At 46.9% G+C, this 6,000-nt stretch overlaps 1 protein-coding gene across 2 annotated transcripts in view; it reads right to left on the reverse strand.

Moving 5' to 3' along the window:
- Positions 1-5,652, reverse strand: part of LOC309622245 (vacuolar protein sorting-associated protein 37C-like) — a 30,117-nt gene extending 24,465 nt beyond the window's left edge. The window contains exon 1 of one of the 2 annotated variants that reach the window (XM_082409370.1): positions 5,407-5,652. The gene's annotated coding sequence lies outside the window, so the exon portion shown is untranslated. The remainder of the gene's footprint in view (positions 1-5,406) is intronic. The other variant, XM_082409367.1, reaches the window with a different exon arrangement.
- Positions 5,653-6,000: the final 348 nt, after the last annotated feature.

The raw sequence follows: 6,000 nt of genomic DNA on the forward strand, positions 1-6,000 counted from the left end.
TCCTGCCTGAAGTGATCAAGAATAGCGGCCGATATTATATATAAAATAATTTTAATTAAAAATGCTTTATTGCTAAAAAAATGCTAACCTTCATCTGAGCCTTCAGTGAATCATAATCTTTTGCAGTAGTAACATCAAAAATCACTGATCACAGGTCACCATGACAAATATAATAAAAATGGAAAACTTTGAAATATTGCGAGAACTACCGAAATGTGACAGAGACATGAAGTGAGTGAGCAAATGCTGTTGGAAAAGTGGCGCCAACAGATTTGTTTGATGTGGGATTGCCACAGACCTTTAATTTATTAAAAAAAAACACAGGGCTTCCCTGGTGGCGCAGTGGTTAGGAATCCGCCTGCCAATGCAGGGGACACGGGTTCGTGCCCCGGGCCGGGAAGATCCCACATGCCGCGCAGCGGCTAGGCCCATGAGCCACAACTACTGAGCCTGCGCGTCTGGAGCCTGTGCTCCGCAACGGGAGAGGCTGCGACAGTGAAAGGCCCGCGCACCGCAATGAAGAGTGGCCCCCGCTTGCCACAACTGGAGAAAGCCCTCGCACAGAAACGAAGACCCAACACAGCCAAAAATAAATAAATAAATAAATAAATTCATAAAAAAAAAAACACAGTATCTGCAAAGTGCAATAAAGTGAAGCACAATAAAGTGAAAAAAAAAAAAAGATGTGTACTACAAATCTTAAAGCAACCACTCTTTTTCTTTTTCTTTTCTTGTTCTTTTTATTTTTTTGGCTGCACCACACAGCTTGCCAGATCTTAGTTCCCCGACCAGGGATTGAACCTGAGTCACGGCAGTGAAGAGTCACGGCAGTGAAAGTGCTGAGTCCTAACCACTGGACCGCCAGGGAATTCCCAAGCAACCATTTTTTTAAAAAAAAAAACAGTTAGTTACAGCTAATAAACTAACAAAGGAAATAAAATGGAATCATAAAAACTGCTCAATCCCAGGGAGGTCAGGAAAAAAGGGACATGGGAAGAAAGAGCATGGAACAGAGTGAAAACAAGCAGCAAGATGATAACCCAGCTAGAGTCGTTAACCCTTCAGGTGCAAACCCGGGTAGGAGACGTAACCTGGGCCCGGATGCAAGCAGATCTCCCAGACGCTGCGCTCTAAAGCAGAGATGGAGCCCACCAGGGCCCAGTGCCCAGCACCCCATGTGTCTCAGATTCAAGGCCTGCCCCTCAGGCAACTGCACCCCACCGAGGAACCTCTGACAGGATGTCTACCCAACAAGTAGACTCAGAGCACATCTTGGACTCAGAGCACAGCTGTCAGAGGGAATTGCAAGGGAAACAGCCCAAGTGACATGCTCATGTTAAATTAAAACATATGATCTGGAGCAAGATGGCAGAGTAGAAGGACCTTGAGAGTTAAACCCAACTACACTAATAATCACATTAAATGTAAATGGTCTAAACATCCCAATTAAAAGGCAGAATTTTTAAGACTGGATTTCACAAAATGCAAAACTCATCTATATGCTGCCTACAAGAAACCCACTTTAAAAATAAAGACACAAATAGTCCAAAAGTAAAAGGATGTAAAGAGATATACCACATTAATTTTTTTAAAATCCCTATCAATTTTTTTTAATTGTGTTAAAACATAAAATTTACCATTTTAAACATTTTAAGTGTACAGTTCTGTGACATTAAATACATTCACACTGTTGTACAACCATCACCACCATCTACCTCCAGAACTTTTTCATTATCCCAGACTAAAACTTTGTACCCATTAAACATTAACTTCCATTCCTCCCTTCCCCCAGCCTTGGGCAACCATCATTCTTCCTGTCTCTGTAAATTTAACTACTCTAGGGACCTTATATAAGAGGAATCATGCAATATTTATGCTTTTGTGACTGACTTGTTTCACTTAGCATTATTTCTTCAAGTTTCATCTATGTTGTCAAAAATTTCCTTCCTTTTTAAAGCTGAATAATACTCTATCGTATGCATGTATCACATTTTGTTTATCCATTCATCCGTCAGTGGACCCTTGGGTTGCTTCTACCTTTTGGTTACTGTGAATAATGCTGCCAGAAACATTGGTGTACAAATATCTGTTTGAGTCTCTGCTTATACTTCTTTAGGGTATACACCCAGAATTGGAATTGCTAGATCATACGGTAATTCTATCTTTAATTTTTTGAAGAATTGCCATACTGTTTTCCACAGCAACTGCACACTTTACATTCCCACCAGTAATATAAATAAGGGTTCCAATTTCTCCACATCTTTGCCAATACTTCTGGTGTTTTTTGTTTTTTTTTTAACAATAGTTATTCTAATGGGTGTGAAGTGGTATTTCATTGTCATTTTGGTTCACATTTCCCTAATGACTAGTGATGTTGAGTATCTTCATGTGCTTACTGGCCATCTGTATAGCTTCTTTGGAGAAATGTCTATTCAAGTCCTTTGCCCACTTTAATCAGGTTGTTTGTTTTTTCACTGTTGAGTTGTAGGAATTCTTCAAATATTCTGGATATCAATCCATTAGCACTAAATTGTTTTTAAGTTGGACTGGCTGTATTATAACAAGACAAAGTAGATTTCAGAGCAAAGAATACTATCAGGGATTAAAAGGGTCATTTCATGATACAGGAGGTCAATTCATCAAAAGAACATAACACCCCAAAATGTTTATGTATGGAACAGTAAATTAAAACGATTCAAAGCATACAAAGTACATCCTCTGTTTACAAAGAAATTAAATTAGAAATCAATGTTCACTGGACAGAGGAAGAATAAAGTAACAGCATAATGCTGACTTTGCCTCTTTCACTACTTCTAATTCTGTCCAGGAGGGAGCAGATAAATTAGCAGTACTTCACATGTCTTCAATGCTAGGCATAACTGACCTGGGTTATCTGTTTCACTTCCATGGTTCAGTGTCCCCTCTCCTCCCCTGTCTGGCCCATCCTAAGCCCCAGGGACTCCACTTGTCAGCTCCAGCTAAATCACAATAAACAAAGCTGTTTGGTATTTGCTCAAGCCTTTGACATAAACCAGTGAAAGGGGAGAGAAACGCAGTGGAGGAAACACCTGCTAAATAAACATGCCTTTAAAGCTCCCAAAACCTCACAGACCTTTGCCTTTACAGAGATCTCTCTGTCAAGGGGCAACTATCCAGGAACGAACTGGAACCTTGTGAAAACTCCAGACTCTGAGGAGAAACTAAAAGAATTTCCGAACAGAGATCCAATCGGATTAAAACAAGGTCTTTGCTGACCTGATTAGGTCAGTCTGGAAAAACCCTACTAGGACTGGCCAACAGTGTTCAAGAGATGATTCATACAGCTAGCGACCCCAATGCACTTTTTTTTTTTTTTTAAGACACCAAGTGCACTTGAACATTTGTTTTTGTTTTTTTAATTAATTTATTTATTTTTGGCTGTGTTGGGTCTTCGTTTCTGTGCGAGGGCTTTCTCTAGTTGCGGCGAGCGGGGGCCACTCTTCATCGCGGTGCGCGGGCCTCTCACTATCGCGGCCTCTCTTGTTGCGGAGCACAGGCTCCAGACGCGCAGGCTCAGTAGTTGTGGCTCATGGGCCTAGCTGCTCCGTGGCATGTGGGATCTTCCCAGACCAGGGCTCAAACCCATGTCCCCTGCATTAGCAGGCAGATTCTCAACCACTGCGCCACCAGGGAAGCCCCCAATGCCCTTTTAACGGCAGATTAGCAAATTACACAGCAATAAGCAAAAAAATAACAAGAAGCCTTAGAAATAATTTCACTTCCAAGCTCAGCAAATCTACAAACTCCTTAAGGCAGTGCTTCCCAAACTTGCCTTACAGTAAGAATCACCCAGTGCAAGTGTTAAAAATACAAATTCCTGGGTCCCTCTCCAGAATCTAAGCAAGAATATCCAGAGATGAGGCTCTGTATCTCTAACAAGCATCACAGATGATTCTTAACATCCAGCAGATACATTAGCTTGGAAATAAGACGGACGGGTTAAAAATCCCAACTTGGCCATTTACTGGCTGTAGCACCCTACCTAACATCTCTATTACCCACTTACTTCATCTGCAAAATGGGCTCACCATCTACCTTGAGTGTTCCCAGAATCCAGTATGTTCACAAAGCCCCCAGAACACTGCCAACAGCACATGGCAGCCAAGCAAGAAGTCAGAGCTTTTGCTACCTTAAAAACAAACAAACAACAAAAACAGAAAAACACAGCCACCAGAAGCTGCCCAGATGAAATCTACAAAGAAAAATTTCTACCTAACGTAAACTACAAAGGCACCAAGCCAGATTTCTCAGATAATCTAGGAAAAAAGCTTTTCTGGACATTATGACAGCCAAGAACTCTCACTTCAGGGTCCAGTATTTCACTCCAAGTCCTCACTCCCACCCAGAACCAGAGTTCAGGCCTGTACAGGGTCACAGCTTTGGACAACAGACAAAGAAAGTCTTTCCTTTCCAAACCCTTGGTCACCACCACTTCCAGCTCTAGGGCTGACAGTCACAGCCTGACAGTCAGGTGGCAGCATCTTGGGTGCACCAGTAGGAAATGGGACTCCTGGGTAAGAGGCAGGGAGCCAATGAAGAGGGTGGAAAAGGCCTGAGTCAGCAACAGTACTACTGGGATATTGCTGAAGTGAAGGGAAGTGAGTTTCTGAAGTTTCCAGAGCTAAGAGTGGACATTCCCAGGGTGAGTGAGCCCAGACATTGTGTAGCTGAGAAAGCACTGCCTAGTCTCAGGGACTGAAACCCTGAGGTGTAGAGTCAACTCTGCCAGTAACACACACACACACACACACCACTGCTCTCTAAATTCAGGAGGAACCAGGCACACGCTGGAGATTCACAAACACCAATGACCTCTGTACCCAGCAGGCCCAGAACTAGGGAGTGGTCAGTGATGCTGGACAGCCCAAGTCCGGGTCCAGAATAAAGGATAAGAACAGAATCAAGGCTGAAAAGCCACAACCTCACTGCCCTGGAGAAAGGGTATAGCCCAGAGAGTTAAAAGACCAGAGCGTCCTTCAGACCCCATTCTGCCGCTGGACTCCCTCTGGCAAGTCAGACCCCATTCTTAGGCTGTTTCCCCGCCTATACATGGGCAAACTGGCTCTAACGTCACCAGAAGTGTGACCAGCAGGGCGCTCAAGTACGGGGTGGAGGGTGAAAGGTGGCGGTGAGGTGGGGGGGGTGCTGGAGGCGCGACCTGCGCGGGGAGCTCGGGCATTGCCTCCCTCCTTCCCGCCCTCCCACTGCGAGCGGCAGGGGCTCCGGCCCTCCGCTGGAGTCACGCGCCCCTCGCGCCCAATCACCAGCCTCTGCCAGGTGAAGCGGGCAGGCGGAGGCGCGCCGGGAGCAACTGCCAGCGCCGCCCCCATCCCCGTCCTTGCCCCTCCCCGGGCCCCTTTCACCTACCCCGGCCGCCGCCGTCGCCGCCAACGCCGTCGCGGGTTAAATCGCAGCCGGAGCCCACACTTCCGGGGTCCACGAGGCCCGCCCCCTCCCGCCGGATGTGACCCCCCCCCCTCCAACGTCCGGGCGCTGGGAGCTGGGGTCCACGCCACTCGTCCCGCAGCACGTTGTGTGCGCCAGGGGCCTCTGAGTCACCCCGACACCGTCGCCCGGTCCCCCCCACACACACTCTCGCTGCCACCCGGGACCACACCTACGGGAAGGCCCACGAGATCCCTCCAGCGCTTGGTGGAGCCTGGCCCCGCCCCTCGCAGGCCATTGCCCCGCCCCCAGAGGGGACACCGCCCATTGGGCGGAACCCAAGCCGCCCTGTGCGAGTGCGCCTGCGCAAGCGTCTGCCGAGTCTCTAGTAGGCGGGAGAGGGTCTCCTTTATTAAGAGAGCTCGGCCTTGGGGGGTGCTGCTCAAAGTGGCCCAAAGGAGACCCGAAAGGAAACAAATGGAATCCCAGCACCGAGGGACTCCCTAGATGGTCTGAGCTGAGACTGCGAAACCCCCACGCCGGGACTGGAGTGATCGCAGTCCTAAGTGTCCCCTG

Source organism: Balaenoptera borealis, assembly GCF_965194805.1.
Source record: "Balaenoptera borealis genome assembly, contig: HAP1_SCAFFOLD_1869, whole genome shotgun sequence".
NCBI classification, from domain to species: Eukaryota; Metazoa; Chordata; class Mammalia; order Artiodactyla; family Balaenopteridae; genus Balaenoptera; species Balaenoptera borealis.